The sequence below is a fragment of the Lygodium microphyllum genome, chromosome 19 (assembly GCF_053477565.2).
Source record: "Lygodium microphyllum isolate KBCC chromosome 19, Lygodium_microphyllum_v1.1.10, whole genome shotgun sequence".
In the NCBI taxonomy this organism is placed as follows: Eukaryota; Viridiplantae; Streptophyta; class Polypodiopsida; order Schizaeales; family Lygodiaceae; genus Lygodium; species Lygodium microphyllum.
In genome coordinates this window covers 7315831-7336062 of record NC_141153.1, presented here as the reverse complement: position 1 = coordinate 7336062, position 20232 = coordinate 7315831, and positions in this window count along the sequence as shown.

Genomic DNA, 20232 nt, shown 5'->3' with positions numbered 1-20232 from the left:
CTGATTGCTTAATGCTTTGTAGAATAATTCTGTGAAAAGTGTAGCTGTGCCCTTTTAGAGATTCGTCCTCTTTTTGATATAGCATTTGGGTACATTGTGGCACGTTTCTGAAGTTGCTGGCCCCAAAACTTGTTTTGCAGTTTATACTGATTGGGGTCTTGTATTCAGAGATTCATTAGTCACGGGTAGTGAGTTCACAAAATATTTTTGATTGTTTGTTTATGTAAGTGGATTGCAGCATGTTTCTGATGCTGATGGGTCTAAAAACCTGTTGTGCAGTTTATTATAAAGGTGATTGAGGTCTTGCACCCTTGCTTACAGAGACAATGGTGCATGTGCATTTGGAATCAGCGCACCACCTTGGCATCTTTGGTATTATCCAAAATCATAGAAAGTGAGAGGTTCAATTTACAAATACTTGACTTCAAGACAATTGGGATGTCAGTGATGTTAACTATAATGTGAACTCAATATATAACACGCTCCTGCCGTCGTGTATGCTGCTGCTGCCCCGCCCGCCATCGTTCCTGCCCTCCCTTGCCTACTGCTCGTGGGCCCCCACCTCTTCCCCGTCTACTCCACCACTCTCTCCTATGACAGGAAGGCAAACATCATCAAGACGGACAAATAGACGCGAGCTGGACTACGGCGGGGTCCAACACTCCCCCCCCCACCATGTAAACAAGCATCCCCCACCCCCCCCCCTCGCCATCAGCCCTCCTCCCCTCCTGTTGCTCCCTTCCCTTGCAGCAACAACCCCCCCGCCTCCGACAGCGCAACAGAGTGAGTGGTAGGTCCTCAGCAGGGACGCACGATGGAAACCTCTGGTCAGACGCTGATGCACTCCACGAGTCCCCCCCAATCAAACACCTTGCGCATCATCCTTTCTGAGGAAAAGCACTTGGCCGTCCGGGCCACAAAGTTGGAGTTGAAAGAAACAGCAATCTTTGGTCAGGTCGTTGAACACTCCCCATCAAGGGCCCAGTTGCGGGATTGGCTCCACTCCACGCTGCGCATTGGCACAACGCAGATCAGGGAGGCAATCCTAATGGGCAGAGGGATCTTCATGGTTCAACTCACCTGTGCAGACGCAGCCCGTGAGTTAGTGGAGAGCTTGCCCTATGCCTCCAGGAAGGGGGTCATCTACATGGTTCCCTGGTATAGTGGCTTCACAATGGAGTCTTTTGCGCTCCACAATAGTTTTCTCAAACACCCAGTCACCCTACTTTTCCCCGCAACGGTAGTAGAGTACCACCAATTAGTAGAGGACTTTGGTTGGCTCTTTGGCACAATTCTTCCTGCTTCCTTTGCGGATGCAGTGACAGCTGTGCAGGAGTCCCAAAGGTATGAGTGGCCGTGAAAGACACAAAAAGCATACCAAAGTTCCTGGAGATTGAGGCTGGAGGTCGCTCCTTTAGGCAGCAGGTCATTGTAACTGAGCAACCAAGGCAGTGCGTGCAGTGCCACGACTTTGGGCATCAGGAAAGAGCAGATTGTACGCATTTTAGGGCCAAGGCTGCTCCGTCAACAGGCCCACAGCTAGACGCTGACGGCTTCACACAGGTCTAAAGACGACAAAGAGGGAGATGGCAGGGAGGGGCGCAGAAAGCCCCTCAGACCCAACCTTGACAACAGGGGGCAGGAGGGCGAGCAACGCCCCTTCGGCAAAGCACTCCGCAACCCCCCTCTGCCTGCTCCACCCGACAAGACTGTAGTCCCCCACATCCATCACCTGCACCACAAACTACCTCACCTGAGATCCCACATCCCTTAACCCCCCCCTCCCCCCCCCCCCCCCCCCCCCCCCCCCTTTGAGGGCCACCATCTGCCCCCCCACACCCAACACATACCTCCGACCATCCCTCCATCCCTAGACCCCCCTCTTTCCCCCCATCCCCCACCCCTTACCGAGCATCCCCCCTGATCCACACCCGTTTTAGGAGATCCCTCCAAGACCCACTCCCCCTCCTCCCACAGGTGGTGACGAGCCATACATGCCCACATCCTCCTCGCACCAACAGTGCTCCCCCTCCCACACAGCCATCAGCTCATTTGCCCTTGCCGCCCGTCACACTTTCTCGAGACAGGCACAATTGTTGCCACACGAGTTCTTCTACAGTGACCCATGGTCCGACCTAAGAGTTGCGGAGCACGGAGAGTTCCCACTACCTCTAGAGGTGGGGATCTTTGTGGTTCGTAAGTCAAGGAGGGGCAAGGTCCATCTACTAGCACCACCGGATGGACCTAACTACACTTTTTTCCTTCAGTCCTCTCACTCAAGGGATTGGACGATGACACAGATTGAGGAGGATTTGAAAAGCCAGGTGGCGAACCACATCTCCCAGTGGATGGGAGATGAAGGACTAGCACTGTTTGCATAGCAGTGGCCTAGTTGCATGATGGACATTAACTGGTGGGCTAGAGCTTAGAGCCGAGGTACCACACTTGAGCATGATCTTTCGAGCCCGCCCACAGTGGAGAGCTCCAAGGGATGTGATCGAGTGGCCCCTAGCACAAGCGGCCCGTTTCTACCAGTGTACAAAGTCACAACTCTCAGCTTGGCTGATAGATGCATTGATAGTACCACTTGGAGCATCTATCACCCCTCTGGTTTGGCCAAGGGCCACTATGGGGGATTGGAATTCGCCGTCGAGACTTGCGCCAAAGCATACTTGCATGCCCCATAGTTTTTCTTTCTCATTAGCAGCCTCCACACCGAACACATGTCTGTTTGGTTAGTCGCAGGTTTCCCCATGAGCTTACACCTTGCATCTTGGAATGTGAATAGTCTCCACTATAGTGGGGCACAGGGTTCCAGAAAGTTGATTGTTCAGTAGAGGCTGCAGCCTGTCCTTGCCGGACGGATCGACATCTTACTTTTACAGGAGCACAAGCTCACTCCCACCTAGGCCCAGTGGGTAGGGAAGGTACTCCCGAGCAGCTCGCACACCTTCCAGGAGCACGCCATAGGTGCCCACGGCAAGAGTAGAGGCGTATGCAGCTCTATTGGCCCGAGTCTCACTGCCTGTGTACGAGACCATGGGACGATAGTGGCAGGGAGGGTGGAGGGTTCTATGGATCAGATTGGATATTGGGGACTCATGCCTTGGAGTCCTCAATGTCTATGCCCCTACGGAGGTTAGGGCATATAGCAGGTTCTGGGTGGAGATCGCAGATGGACTCTCAAAGGTGGACTCCTAGATCGTTAGAGAAGACTTCAACAACCTGGAAGCTTTGGAGGACCAGCAAGGCAGAGGCAGAAACTACCACAGCATGGCTGGGAAGGAGCAAGAGGCATGGGAGGTCGTTCTATTAGCAGTAGAAGCACGCGATGCCTGGAGAGACCCTACCTTCCTTGGGAGGGAGAGATCGCTAGACTTCTCTTGGGTATACAGATGGCCAGGTGGAGTCCTGCTGGAGCGGTTGGACAGGTTTTATGTGGAAGAATGGGGTGGCTCTCATGGAGGCCAATTGGACCAAGGAGTGGGGCAGGAGGGACCGGATCGTAGAGAAGGTTGCAAAGGCCCTTACCCGAGTCGAGCAGAATCTGCCAAGAGGCAGCCATATAGGCTAGGTAGCAGAGCTAGGAGGAGAGAGCACTCCAGCGGGACCTTGTAGCCACGCATAGATTATTACAAGAGGCTACTACAGTCACCTATTCCAGCAAGAGACAGCCTCAGCTAGAGGGCAACAATGTAGATAGCAGGTCTGGGATCACATCCTATCCCTCGTCTCAAAGGAGATGGGACACTGATCCTAGCCCCCTTCACAGAGAAGGAACTAGAGGAGGCTTTCCATACACAGGACAGGCAGAGATGCCTGGGAGAGGATAGTCTCTCTAAGGCCTTCTTCACTATCTACTAGGAAGTGGTGAAGGACCCCCTACTGATGGCTTTCCAGGAGATCTTCACTTCAGGATAGATGCTAGGGAGTCTTTCAGCAGGCCTTATCAGTCTTCTCCCCAAAGGGAGAGACCGGTTGGAGCTTGTCGGAGCTTTCCCAGTGGAGACCGATCACACTTTTGTCAATGGCCTATAAGGCAGTGGCAAAGATGATTGGTAGGCGACTACGCCCCGTGCTTCCAGACATCATCCACAACACATAGACAGGCTTTGTTCAGGATAGGAGCATCCTGGACAATGTATTCACCTTCTTTGAGACGACAGAGTGGGCTCAACACAGTGGGCAGAGATTGGCTGTACCACTCGTGGATTTTGAGAAAGCTTATGACAGGGTGGACTGGGACTTCCTAGAGGGCACCATGGTGAGGTTGGGTTCCCCTTAGACTTGGTTTTGCGGGGTCTCCACACTTTACAAATCGGCCACCAGTAGGGTTCTCATAGGTCGTAGGCGTGGGGAGGAGTTTCGGCTGGAGAGATCGATATGGCAGGGCTGCCCCTTGGCCCCGAACCTATTCCTGCTCTTTGCAGAGGCAATGTCCCATTTCCTCAGGTCACGTGTGAGTGGACTATGTGGCCTCCAACTTCGAGTGAGAAAGGAGACTAAGTTGTTAGAGTGGGAGTATGCAGATGACACAGCACTCTACATAGAGGAAGAAAGCTGATGCTAGAGAGAGTGAGGATCACTCTTGAGGTGTTCTATGTTGCTGCGGGAGCGAAAATCAATTGGCGAAAGTCGGTTGGTTTCCTCACAGACCTGGTATCTAGCACGGCTTTCCTCACAAACCCGGACTCTAGCATGGAGTGGGGCGTCCACCTGGGATCTAGATGGGTGAGCAAAGGGCAGACCGTCGTCCGTTATCTAGGGTTCCAGGTGGGACTCGACATCACGCCCGCCCAGCAATTTCTTACTGTCCTTGATTCTATTCGGAGCAAGCTAACCTACTAAAGCACAACTCGCCTCTCACTAGCCGGCTGAGCCCTAGTGGTTAACGAGGTCCTCCTAACGACGGCCTGGGATATCGCCTCGTGTTGGTGCTTCTCCTCATCCTACGTAGTGTAGCTTCGCCGCCTAGTACGGAACTTCCTTTGGTCAGGGTCAGATGGCTCCAGGGATTCCAGGGCCAAGGTGGCATGGGCGACCATCATACGGCATCGGTCAGAGGGAGGGCTTGGGATCATAGACCCAGAGTTACAAAGTATGGCCCTCTTGGGCAAGCTAGTTGTCCGCAGCCTCACACGAGGCGGGCAGACTTGGAAGGTTTTATTGAAGGAGGGTCTTCAGGATTGAAGACCGAGGCTTGGCGGTGAGTGGAGGCCATCCCTGAGATGGATCTTCATGTCAGCCCCAGATCACCTTTCCTACACAGCTTACTCCGCTTGTGGCAGGGCTTACGTAAGGCCCTAATCCAAAGCCCCCCAGGATGCTAGAAGGAGATAGACCATCACCCAGTGATCTAGAACCCCCGGGTCAAAGATCGGGATGGGGCACAGATTGGCGAGCGCCCCCACATCCAATATGTTGGTTGGGAGGCCATCCCAACTCGTACCATTAGGACATGGCGGGAGGTGAACAAGAAGGCGGACGAGGAGGTGGTCCATCGAGTATCAGGCTGCCAGAGAGGAATGGAGTTGAGGAGAAGGGAGATAGACGTAGCAATACCTCTGGAGTGGCTTACTCCCCCAATACGAGTGCCGATAGAGCCCGGGGAGGTTTGGACCGCTAGGTTTTCACCAATAGGCATCCCCCTACAGATGGCAAGTAGAGTGGGCGGCGCCCCGCAAGGGACTTTTTTCACCGTTCAGGAGGGGGGGTGTCTTGCCCTTGACAGAGGGCAGCAGGATGAGGGGATAGCTACCTTGTGGTGGAGGATTCGGGTGGTGGGCCTTCAAGGGAAGACATGGCGAGTGGACCCCTATATTTCCTAGAACGAGCTCAGGGAGTGGCGCCTTTGAATCTGGGAGGGCAAACCACTTGATAAGGTGGAGTGGGATCCAGGAGAGTGCGCTGCCTATGGGATAGGTGGAGGCCGAGGAGGGTATCGTATTTCTCATGGCTAGTGGCACATGGAGGCTTGGTGGTGGGAAGTTAGCTTGCCCAGATGCAGAAGGAGGGAGGTTGTAAACGTTGCACGCAGCAGCCCTTGGAAACCCCAAAGCACTACCTTTGGTCTTGCGAGGTGGCGCAGCTCATGTGGAGAGGAGATTGCCGCATCCTTCGCCATATAGCACCTAGCCTTAGATGTATCTCATGGGGAGCTTTCTGCTGGCAGGCAATCAGCCAGAGCCATCACCTTCTGTATGAGGCTGGGATACAAGACACGATATTCATCATCGAGGCAGGGTCATGCGCAGTGGTCGGTTTGGAGGCTCTACCCATCCGCCAGGTACTCGAGCCCGCAGCAAACTGCTCTGAGGTATGGGAGATCATAGGATGTCTTACTGGATGGCATATCTGGAAGGCGTGGTGTCAAGAGGCTTTCGGCAGAGAGAGACTTTCAGTACAGGCGACCTTTGCAGAGCTCTGGACCTCCATCATCCACTCCCTCTACGGCTGTTGTGAGCAGGTGCAGGGCGAGTCCAGGGCTTGTCAAGAGCTCCGTTGTCACTTCATGCGTACTTGGGGCGGCCAAGACCTGTTTTTCGTGATGCAGATAGGCAGCCCCAGATGGCGATACACCCCCCCCCCCCCCCCCTCCATGGCTTCTTGCCCCCATCCCCCCCCCAGACCACCTTGAGAGGCTTGTATACATGATGTATTTGTGACTCTGCATCAGCTCCAGCTAGTCTGTTGAGCATGAGCACTCTGTTGTAATCAGTTTTTTTGAGTAATATAATCAGCCACATTTTACTTGCAAAAAAAAAAAAACTACAATGTGAAGAGAGTGACATGGTTCAGAAATTAGTATGCATGCTCCTGGAAAAATTAGTATACACGATTATTTTACTGACGGACTTGGTTTCTCATTCTTAGGAAGCTGTAATGAGGCTAATGGCCAACCTTGGGCAGAGGTATGTCCCTGTTTTCAGTGCATCCAGCATGGTCTATAAATGCATACCAGATTGATTACTGTGTTCCATTACAAATGCATACAGAAATGTGTTTAATAGCTTCTCATTCTTATGATGATGTAATGAGGCTAACAGCCAACCTTGGGCAGAGGTATGTCATTGCTTTCAGTGTATCTAGGACAGTCTGCAAATGCATACTGGATTCATTGCTGTGTTTCATTACAAACGCATACAGAAATATGTTTAATCACTCTTTGAGATCACATCAGACTTTGAACTCTCTGAGAAATATGTTTACTTACTCTTTGATTACAAATGTATACAGAAATACGTTTTGATTACTCTTTCAGATCACAAGGTAAACTAGGTGAAATTTCTCTCTTAGGTCCATTTTTGTATGTTGTCTTCCAATTCACATGCAAGCATGTAGAGATAGAAAGGGTGCAGATAGGGAGACAGTCCTTGTGTGTAGAGTCAGATAGGAAGCATAGGTCAACAAATTGTAAAAGGTTTAATTCATATTATGTCATTTGACAAGAAGTGGGTTAAACCTACTGCATACACAGTGGATTGTAATTGCTACAATCACTGGAAAGTCAGCATGCCATACCAAATATTGTAGGTGATAGGGTTAGATGACTGCGAGCAGCCTACCTGTGGTAAACACTGTCCTATGGTGAGCAAGTGGCTGCAGCATGGTGTGCGGTGGCAGCTCTTTGCTTGGCGAACCTTGCAAACGTTGCATGAGATGAGTGGATGTATGGAAAAGGAAGGGGCTTCAGATCCTTAGTAGGAATGGGCTGCCTTTCCATTAAGACAGCTTGCAGCCTGCAGCCCAACATGGCCTGTTGATCCTCCCCACTCTTTGCAAGCTTGTCACAAAGCAGCCTGCTCCCCCCTTCACCTTCTCTTTGCCTCTGCAATGGTGTGTTGTTCAGTTCTCTTTTGGGGTTGCCGCTCCTCCTTTTCCTTCTTAAATCTCTCTGCTTCTTCTCCCTTTCTGATCTTGGCCTTCATGCTTTCAATGTACTGATTAGACATCAATATAAGTGAATTGGTGTAATCCATGAATCCCTTTCCTATGGGCTTCTACACACTCACCTCAGCAGGATGCACATTTAGGTGTTTTTCAATGTCCATAAAAGAGTTTTAGCCAAAGTGGCTTGGACATTGGACATTGAGTGTACTGTAACACTATTTACAAACTCAGGTGGGCCTGATCTCTAGTGTTGAAGGTGAGACAATGTGGCAACAAATGCTTTCTCTTCATCCCCCACCCTGGGTGTAGTGGGCACCTCATTGCAAGCTTGACTATCCAATGCATCAACATTTTCTTGCATGCTTCCATTTGTGGCCACAAAGTACATGTGCACACAAGGGAGATGAGCAAAGTTGAATGCATGGCTCTGAATCCATCCCAACAATGGCTCTAATGGGAGATGGGGATGAAGAGTATGTTATTGTTGCCACATTGCCCATGGCTCTAAATCTTGGCTTTATGTTCCCAATTGTCATAGCCTTCTTTAGTGCTCTTGAACCAATGCTTGCAATATCAGCCTTGCTCACTGTTGTGTCACAATTCTTCAATTGCCAAATCGCCCTTTCTTTCTTGAAGGCAGTCTTGAATGGCTTAGGAGCAGAGATAAAAACACAAAGGATTAGGGATGCAAAACTTGCAACTGTAAAAATGCAACAAAGAAGACACTCAGGTCAGAGAGTTATGTGGAAGAGAGAGGGAGGAGAAGAGTAACTCGTTTTAAAAAGCACCATGATTAGTTGTAAAGATTGACCTCGTGAAAAGGATTGTTTAATGTATTGCACTATGATGTATGAGGTGGAGTAGTGACAATGTCTATGCTCCACGACTCGGCATTTGCAACTAGCTCTAAATCGGTATGGCTACCACGCCCCACGACTTAACATTTGCAACTAGCTCTAAATCGGTGTGGCTACCATTACTATCCAAGACTAGCAAATGATGATTTATTGGCGACACATTGTTTGGCACTTTTTACCCAAAATGCTCCATCTATCCTAAGAACAATTTCATTGTTATCCAAGCCTTTCTTTGCATAGATATTGTGGCCCCTTCACATTGGCTCAAATAATCTCGTATGGCCCTCGTTTTCTTGAATATGTGATACCCTAGCAATGATTGGCCTTTAGCATTCATAGGAGGAACCTTCATTCATCCATCTCTAGACCCTTGGTAGCTAGTTTCATCTAAATTCCAAAAATTGGCAAGTAGATAATTTTGTTGCATAAGAGCTTCAAATTGTTAGACAATGACTTAATGAGTTCAAGTCTAAAATGTAGAGCTTGTTACATTTCAATGGTTCAACAACTCTTAGCTCAAGATAGTACTTTCTAAACCCATTGAGCCAACTTTGGCTAAGAATACCATCAATGAAAGGGTTACTTTAATAGATCTCAATCACCTTCAAAATAAGTATTGAGTGGTGGATCTTCTAATTGATTATTATAGTGATAGATGGCTTAAAATATTTGTAAGCTACATTGGAGTCATTAATTCATTAGAATTATGATGACTAACACTAACACAATGAGAATCTTAGGGATGTGCAATATAATCTTTGGTGATTAGATCCATAGAAGATGCACACATGATGTTAGTTATTAGGGATGTGAAAATTGTCCTTCAAGCAATGTACCTTCTTTTATTGTCATGACAAAGACTTCTCATTTGAATGGATCATAGATTTCCTTCAAGAGAGAGTATTATGAAAAAGAAGAGTATTGTGCTTATTATAATAGTATAGGTAATTCAAAGGAAAACTAGCTTCATACTTGACATTTAACACGTATATATATGGAATTTTTCAATTTCTTTAATCAACTTATGGCAACTAAGTATGCAAGTTTCTTAACATGTATATAAGCCCATGGAAGTTACCGATGACATAAATAAGCCTCTTGACAATATGAAATAACAAATTATTTTTAAAGCAAAGTCTTTGGTGGAACTACTTGAGTCTACCTTGTAGGGAAACCCCTACCTTAACCCCACAAGGATTGACATGTGGATTATTACTGCATTCTCTTATCAACATTTTCTAACATCATCTTCAGGTGATGGCTTTGTTATCATCCCCCAAATTGAGGCAGCATTGACTCACTTGGTTCAAAGAGTGAGCAACAAGTGGAAGTAGTATACATCAACCCCTCTACCCATGAGATGGTCATGATCTCAGTTCTCTAAAACAACATTGGTTGGGATCTAGAATAGCATTAGGATAGTCAACATTTAGCCCTTCAACATTGGTCAAGATCTAGAATAGCCTTAGGATAGTCAACATTAAGCCCTTAACTTGTCTTAACTAGCATTCCAATTTTTGTGTGGAAGCTTATCAACTAACGGAGACCGCCCTATTGTTGAAGTGATCTATTGGGGATCTAACCTCTTGTTTTTTATAGGGTTTTGTGAATATAAGAAAATTTATTATTCTTGAAAAATAAAATATTTATTCAAATTTATTATCTTAGCACCTTCCTAATCTCGCTTTCTCTTTGGTCTTTGTCTATCTTCTAAGGCTTGCATGCCCTCGAGTTAAATTTTTGACAAGGCAAAAATACAAGGTTTAGAAAAACATCAACTCTTTGTTAGAAAATTGTATTTCTGCCTTAAAGCAAACTTTATATCTTCCTTAAATCTTATTTTTTTGCCTTGTCAAAATCTTAACTCAAGGATGCACAAGCCTTAGAAGATTAACAAAGACGAAAGGAGAAGCGAGACAAGGGATATACTAGGACAATTCACACACTAGGGCAATACAAACAAAGTGTGAATAAATATTGTATTTTACAAAATGATTGTTTTCTCTTGAATCCTTGTTTGTGCTTAAACTTGCATGAAGGAATATTGTTTAATGGGTTACTTAACAAAGCTGTCTTTTATTGCCAAACTAAAATATGTTGGGTTGATTAGAAAACTAAAACTAACCCTCGAGGTAAGCAAGTGCTTAGATTCTCAACAAATCTTTCATTTGGTAGGGTGGTCTTGGTTATCTGATAGGCTTCCATAGAAAAATCAAAACGCTAGATTAGGGCAAGTTGGAAAGAGCCAAATGTTTTTTATCCTAATGTGTTATTCTAGATCCAGGCCAATGTTATTTCAAGGGGCCGGAGTTGAGACTATACCTTATGAGTAGAGGGGTCAACGCATATCCCTCCCCTTTGTTTCTCTCTCTTTCAACTAAGTGTGGCAATTGTCCACTTAGGCTAGGAGATAATAGCAAAGTGATCACCTCAAGCTGATGCTAGAAAAGGTTGATAGGAGACCATAGTAATAATTCAATTCTCGCTTCAGGTCAATCCTTGTGGGGTTAAGGTGGAGCTTCTCCTACAAGGTAGGTTTAAGCAGTTCACGTTACAAAGTATAGTTATTCTAAGAGAGTTTCAAACAAAAGTTCTTTTGATTATTTCTTGATGAACTACTAAAAATTTATGCCATTGGGATTCGTTAGAAAAACATGTTACAATTACAACTACAAAGTCCTTGAAGTATATTTTACAGTGTCTTGAGTTGATTAAATATTTCTCCATTCCTATATTTCTCAATTTGGACTTTATGGATTGTTCACACTATTATTTAGTCATGTAAGATTATGAGGTCTTTTCTATAAAATAATTATAAAGTTTCTTAAGTGGCTCATTATTTCTTCATTTATAGATTCCCAACTCTATTGCTTACATTAGGTTTGGAAAGTATGGACCTTGGAACCATTGATTTGCTTTTGTTACTACAATTCAAACACTCTTTTATTGTCTCTCAAGTCAACATTAGCTAGAAATACTTTCATATTTTATTTTCTAAAGCATACCTAAATTAAGGACATCCACATATAATGTGTTTAAACTAAAACAAGCATTTTATAAAGGGAGAGGGTATGTGTGTGCATGTGCATGTCTAATCTCTGTTTACTCATCTTGACTTTGGCTTGTGGGTTTTATGAATATGAACTACATCTTAGAAATGCCAAATAGAAGCACAAATTAGATTTTTATCTTCTAAATTAGATTTTTATCTTCTTCTTTTTTAAGTGCGTGTGCTATTCTGGTTGTTAAATAAAGAAGTATCAAAGTTTGGTTAGACATTGAATTTGTAGCTTGCAATTCGCATCAACTAACCATTCATCAACCTTATTGATCATCATAGTTAGATTCATACTTGAATGAAGCAACATACCAAGCATTTGAAAACATATGAAAAGAGGAGTATAAAAAGAGCATTTCATACAATTTTTTATACGTCAAAGCTTTTCTTTTTCAAACCTTAACAAAAAAAGCCCTTATCGAATTTCAATGTCTGGTATGCTTGTTTTATGAATTATAAGCTTTGTTGAATTTTATTTAGAATTCATTTCAAGTTTTAAGTTAAAATTATTTTAAATTTTGATTCATGTTATGATGCATCAAGTGCTAAAGAAAACCATGATCAATGGTTAACAAGACTTCAAGAAGCCAACAATGGGTTTGAAAAGACCTAAGATAAAAATTGTAATCAGTGTTAACACAATTTATTGTTTGAGAGAGAGAGAGAGAGAGAGAGAGAGAGAGAGAGTGTGTGTGTGTGTGTGTGTGTGTGTGTGCGCGCGCGCGCGTTAACACAATTTATTGTTTGAGAGAGAGAGAGAGAGAGTGTGTGTGTGTGTGTGTGTGTGTGTGTGTGTGTGCGCGCGCGCGCGCGCGTTAACACAATTTATTGTTTGAGAGAGAGAGAGAGAGAGAGAGAGAGAGAGAGAGAGAGAGAGAGAGAGAGTGTGTGTGTGTGTGTGTGTGTGTGTGTGTGTGTGTGTGTGTAGAGAGAGAGTGTGTGTGTGTGTGTGTGTGTGTGTGTGAAAGTTTAAGTACTATATATTAGGGTTTCACTTTTTATCTTGGTGTGAATGTGTCTTAAGTTTAAGATTAGATTAGGGTTTCACTTTTTACCGTATGCATTGACCTCTACCAAACAAAAAGTAAAGAGGCAGTTTCTATTACATGGTCAAGATAAAACTAATTTTTTCACAAAAGAATGTCTTCATGCTTTGCAAAGGATTGTAGAGGCTCTTTTGGTAGACTTAATGAGTGATACTCAATGTTGTATAATACATACAAAATACATTATTATAATTCCCAAGGAATTTCAACGTGTCATAGGATTATCATATATCTTATGCAAGGTCTTGTCATATAATGCAGGGTATGCTCATCAATTTCAATCATACCATATGATGTTTCTCTTCAACATTTAATTGGCTTTTCTCCCTTGTATGTGATAGAAGCCATTGAAGTTCTATCATCATCACTCCTCTATAGGTATTTCAACGCAAGGAGGTAGATGGCTAATGCATAGTCATGTCCCACACGCTCCAAAGTTATTGTACATTGTGCATTTAAGCACCTCTTTATCACTTTTGTAGTTCTTTATTTCTTGAAATTCCATGGGATTTTTCAAAGGTATCCAAGTCACGTTGGATCCCTCAATGGAGTATGTGCAAGTAATGAAGTCCTTCACAGTCTTCTAGAACAAAGATCTAATGGTGAGAGTACATGTTCTAGATTGAAGATCTTTGTGAAATTTGTAAAGATCTCATTACCTTGGTTGGTCCACTCATCAAAATACATGTAAATATCCATTGCAATGGGTAAGAGGGATATAACTGATATGAAGAGATGATAGAGAGTATGTGAAATGAAACAATGAAGCAAAAACTAAACTAGTTCTATCTTAAAAGTCCTTGAGTAGTATACATGTATACACTCGAGGGTTCCATATTCTCGATCCACCTTTAGTATATACTTTGAATCATTTTTAAAAAGTAAGGTTCTTTGCGAATAGCTCAAGTATATATCCGTCAAAAAACAATTCATTGATTTCAATATGATAAAACTCAAGATAACCCATAAAAATGTCGATACTTTACCACTCATAGTAACCTATAAAAACTTGAGATAACCTATAAAAATGTCGATACTTTACCACTCATAGTAATTGAAGGTATATACTTCCATAGACATAATAAATTAGTTACACAAATATCATCGATTTGCTCATTCTTAATATGTTGCAAAGCCTTACTATTTGCAATGTTTCATTGAATGGTTAGTATGGTTGCAACATCTATTTATTTGTCCATGAATACATGTTACACTAATACCTTTGTTAGAATGCGAGAATCAACCTTCATTTATCTAAGAGCTAAATTTTATCTTTCATGTGCTTTGATACATTTGCAATTGTAGATGCTTTCACCTAAAAGTTCTCTTCATACTTGGATGTATATGTACCCAAAATGAGCAATAATACGTATCAATCATCTAGTTTCCTTGCTCATCTTTCTTGTTATGTACGTCTGTTGAGAGAATGCTTATTATTCTCTCTGGTACTATATCCTACGCAAGAGAGGGGTGTGTGTGTGTGTATACTCAATCATAAACAGCAAGGAATAGATATAAAGAAGTGTATGCTAAATCCTAAATAATAAGTAATAGATATAAAGAAGTGTATGTTTAATCCTAAATAATAAGCATTTTAATCACAAATATAATGTATGAATCAACTATGGTATCAAGAGATATTCATGATTTTGCAATTAGATACATATCAATATTAAAACGCATATACATATATACACGCAGTGTAGATTCAATTTCGAAGTATCACCTTGATTATAACATTCGTACCAAATAGAATGAAAAGAACAGTACAAAAGTACTTAGATAATTTCTCACACACACAATTTATTATAATGAACATAGCCTAATTTGACTTAATACATTATATGAATATGTGGGTATTACATAGTGGTTGTTATAAGGAGGTGCAACCAAATGGCATGTAAATCTGAAGAGAGACTTTTTTATTGGCATATAAGATTTTCTATGACTCAATAGGTTGTGAGCTATATGGATAATATGATAAATGAGTTATATGGATGGTGCCCAAATGACATGGGGACTTGAATGGACACATAGGATTAATACTTTGGAGGATTTTTGAACTTCAACTTTGATTAGGCCCATGCCATTTAGTATAAAGAAATTACTTACCACAACAAAGAATATCAAGAGTTATGTGCTTTACCTAAATCTTGCAGAATACCTATATGATACAAAAACATAATACTTTGATAAAAACGAAAATAGCTAATCATTTATATGAATTCTAGCAACATAAATGAGGGAAGTTTTACTTGATAGAATATCTGCATTGTTCTCTATTGATTGCTATAATGATAATTGATTCAACAATTATGATCATCAAAATCTATTGAATAGAATATGAAATCTTCGCTCTCCTATGTGTTTGCTATAGCAACAGTTGATTATAAAGTTAAAACCAATATAAAATCCTATTGTGAAAATAGCAAAAAAAAGAAAGCATAAAGACAAACAAATAGGGAGAAAGTAGCACTTATGTAATCTTGTCCCAATTGATCTCTATAAGAAGACAACATCAAGAGTTAGAAGTTATATAAAGCTCTACTAAAAAATATATATAATTTTTTTTAACACACACATGAGCATATATGCAATCTTATCCAAAATGATCTCCATAGGGAAAGGAGAGCAAGGGGTATTACAAACGACATCAAGCTCTTAATTCTAAACAGCAAAAAAGAGAAGCTATCCAAAATAATTTATACAACAAGACAATAATAAGATTGACTTAACATTAAGCTGTGAGGCATAAATAGTAGAACATTCTTTTATTTATTTATTTTTTGCCCAAAATTATCACTGCAAGAAGAAAATAATAAGACTTAAAACCAATATCCAACTCTAAATACTAAATAGTAGAAAAGAGAAACCACAAAGAGAGAGAGATGGAATGAGTACCTATGTTTCTTGCCCAAAATGCTTTCTACAAGAAGACATTAGTAAAAGTTAATACCAATACCAAGTCCTACTAAAAAACCAAACAAAAAGAGAACATGGAGAGAGATGGGTACATATATTTGCCAAATTCTACAACTACATGGAGAAGAAATTGTGAAGGTAAGGGGAAAGATCCAAACCCTAATTACTCTTGCTACAAAGCTTCAATGGCCACAAAAATTCACAAGAATGAAAATGAGAAAGAAAATAGCCTAATACTCAATTTTTGGATCAAACTAATTTTGTGAAAAGAAAAAGAGAAAGTATTTTAAAAATAAAAAATAAAAAATGTACAAAAATAGAGATTGAAATTTTGTGCACTATTCATTTCGTCTCATTTTAAATTCTCCATTATTATTTTTTAAATAAAAGCCCCAATATTTAGAGAGAGAATATTCACCTTGCATAGATGTCAACACCTTACGTCCTACAAGGCAATCTAAAAGGCTCATCTCTTAAACTACATTATTTTTAAGGTTTCATATTTTAGTCCATTCTTTTCTTGATATATCCACTCCTATCACTAGCTTTGTCGTCTGTTAGTGCCTACTCTTATCCTTAACTTTTTCTACTAGTATTGCATTAATATACTAAGAGGTGAATTAAAAAGCATGCTTTTCAAAATTTTAGATAATTCTAGGCAGATCTACAAGTAGGCATTTGGTTGCAAAAATGAAGATTTTAGGCTCCAAACTGGTGAGTAGTACAAAGTGCTCAAGGCACAAGAGAGAGCATTTTGAAGTTTGAGATGCAACAAAGTACAAAGTTGAGTCTACAAATAATGAAAAAGCATCCAACTATCACTTAGGTATTAATTTCACACGTTTGGGCAGAACTTAAGGTTGTGAGATCTTAATTTATGAAGGAACATAGTTGTGGGAGCCTAAAAGGTCAAAAATTTGGCTAAGATTTGAAGAGATGTAAACCAATTTTAATGGGCCAAGGGCCAAAGGCTAAAGGGACACTTAATGTATTCAATTTTTCATGTAAGAATCATGGAGAGAGAATAATAGCGAACAAGAAAAGAGGATGTCATCATTTTGGGCTTATGATGATCATCTTGCATAAAACTTTATTATTTCTCGCATATGATGGATGAAATAAAGCCTCCTTGTCATCCTCTTTAAGCTCATGTAAATTTTGTGGCTTGATTTGAAGAAATTAAAATGTCGATTTTCTAGTATTTCTCTCTTCTCCCTCAAAACAGCCTTCCTTTCTCCTCCCTTTCCTCTTATTTAATGGCTATTCTTATGAGAGAAGAGGGATGGATGAAATAGAGGGAGAGGTGGGAGTTATATAAAAGAAATGGTTCATGGCATGTTACTAGTCTTCATGGAGGCTCCTCAAGTGCATTAATGACAATGGAAAGCGTTAACAGCCTTGGTAATCACTCAGCATCTCGTTCGTGTCATAATGTGTAGACCATCAATGGGCAAGTATCCTAGTTTTTATAGCAAATAAAATCTAATTAAAATTTTATTTTAAATACATATAAAGGAAGGTATGAAGATAACTATTTGCACTTAGCATTGGTTCTTTTGAGTCTTTTTAATTTTTTATAAATAAAATAGCTAAATTTAAGAAAAATTATAAAAATTTAAAAATATCGATAAATATGAAAACACTGAATGGTCTAGTAAATCTGAAAATGTAAAAATATCATACTTTTCTTTTCAAATATTCATAACATTAAGGTTTTAAGCGTAAAATATGCATATTAATAGCACGAGATTGGCCCAAATGCCATGGGTAGTGATTTAAATAAAAGAAGATGTTGAATTCTAATAAAGAATGTTATTTTTTGGTTAACATATCATATCTAGGGTGAATATATTTAAAACATGTACCTAAAAGTAGCACAAGTGAGGAATACTCAATGCTTTTGGATTGTGTACAACATCAATACAATACGTAGTTGAAAATCATGAAATGGTATAAAGGCTTGTTTGCTATATCACTTACTTTTTTTCCACATTAGAAATGCCTATGCATTCTTATGAATACAATGCATTGAAGCATTTATATACATATACCATTGCATAGCAATTGGTTTCTATATTGAGATCGAGTGAGTGAGGAGATCCAAGCCAATTAGTCTCGAGGGTTCAAAGGGGTTTCTAGTTAGAATGAGGGAAGAGTAAGTGTTATGTTTGTACTAAAAGATGAGGATCGATGGGTCAAATCCCTAATTGGGTAGATCACTCGTATCTAGAGTCTGCGGCAATTAGTCAACTAGGTGTCTTTTTTACATTTACATGGTATATTAGACACCATATGTTGGGCACTCCTACTTAGATTTCATGGCAAGTAGTTAGGGGATTGGATACAACATAGTGTGTCAAGCTTAAGAAGAGAGTTCCTACTCTATTGTCAGTCGCTCATGGCCACATGGGGATTGGTCCTGTGAGATCCGTCAATGAGCTTGAGTGTGTGAGAGCCATTGTTGGGCCCATTTTAGATCCATAGGTGATACCTTTGCTGAGAGTACTTTAGGATTCCCAAAGAGAGCCTAAAACTTGATTCTTGAGTGTATGACTCTTCGCTCAGCAATAGTGGAGAAAGGGCTATTAAGGCAAAAATATGAACAAAAGCTATAGATATCTCAAATTCAATGAGAGCAATGTGAGAAACGACCCAAGAAAACACACAATATTCTTTTGCAAATACTCCTTGGGTTGTACTAGTCCTATATCCTAGTTTACCCTTAACACCTAAAGTTGAGCAGTCTACTCCTTCGAGGACTAGCCAAAGTAAAAAATCAACCCCAATATCTGAAGGGAAATGTAGCCTAGTGATGCTACCGACTTGTGACAAATTTATCTGCCACTACGCAAGTGTTCTATATTATGTTTTGTAGGGAGTTCTCTCCTGAAAAGCAAAGTCAATATTGGCTACGTATCCTAAATGAAACTCAACAAAAGTTTAACGAGAGTGTGAAAGCATATTCTCATAAGCTACATTAAGTCTTCTATTGTTTGGGTAACACTATCCAATTACCCCCTATCGCTCAATTGTACTCTTTTTGAGAGGGTTGGATTTTATGATCCAACTACACTTGAGCAACACGATACTAAATGCTTTAGATGTAGCTATAATAGCATGAGAAGGGGTCAAGTTAAGAATTCAAGCTACCTATGTATCAAGAGAGCAAGCCCTCTCAATGACTACTAATGCAATACTAACGGGTTATAGTTCATTACCTGCATTACCCAGTAACATAGTGGTGAAAAATCAAGAAGCTCAAAATTAAGGGTTGCCTCATTTACTCACTCCTACAATGCCAAATATTGCCCAACCAAGACTATGATGTCTATGAGCAATAAATAGGTAGGCCTCCACTGTAAACCAAGGGCCTATGCAACCACCAACCCCTTTACAGACTGTAAAATCTGGTGTGAAGGTGGTATGATAAAAAATTATACTGACATGATTATTGAACAATATCAGCAAATAACAATGGATGTTAATTTTTGGAAATGTCAACAAAATCTGATGGGCACTAGAAAGCTTAATGATACGGGTCCATCAAGATTTAGCTATAAGTGGTACGGTGGTCACCATCTCACTCGAAATGGTCCTCATGTGAGGTGCCACATATGTGGAAAGTCATGACATATGGCTAATATTTGTTGGAGTAGAAATAGTTCACTTCAATAAGGTAGTCAATAACCTAGGCCAGTGAACCATTGTGAAAATGATGCGAATACTTAAGGGGAGGGCCCTAAGCAAATCTTGCAAAGGGGAAAAGCCACCCTAGAGGAAATGCTCAATAGGGTTAGTTTGGTAGAGACACTTCCAATAGATGAGAATGCAGCCTCTAACAACATAAGAGCGATCATTAAGGGCCAGAAAATAAAAGAGATTCATAATGATGACCCAAGTACAAGCAAAGCTAACCCTAAGCCTAGTGTGATTGACAAGAATATCACAGATGCCAACACTTAGGCAGGTTCTCTTAAACCTAAAGGTATCTTAGAAGAGGCAATAGTTAAGAGCAAGTGCAAGTCAAAAGCAAAGGAGGTTATTAAGGCTATCAGAAAGTCAAAAGAGAGGATTGTGTGGTAAGAGAAGAAGGTTGTTTCAAACTTCTGTGAGTTTGACCAAGTGAATGTGTTATGTGAAACCAAACCGGATATTAATTTGCTATAATTAATATGGTTGTCACCTAACATTTGCAAGCAGTTCAAGAAAATCCTACGAGCCAATTATATGGTAGAGCCTATTGATATCAATCGAGTGGACACCTAATGGTGTGAAGAAATGTTGCCCTAGGATGTACGAGTATATGGATGGCATTTTAATAGAAAGTATAGTGGTAGAGTCAAGCTTATCTGTGTATATAATGACTTATTGGAAAGGCATGGTGATATCATGACGATCCTAAAAATGGTTAATGACAGTTTCAGATACTCGAAAGGAGTGCTATCTCAAGTACATGTAA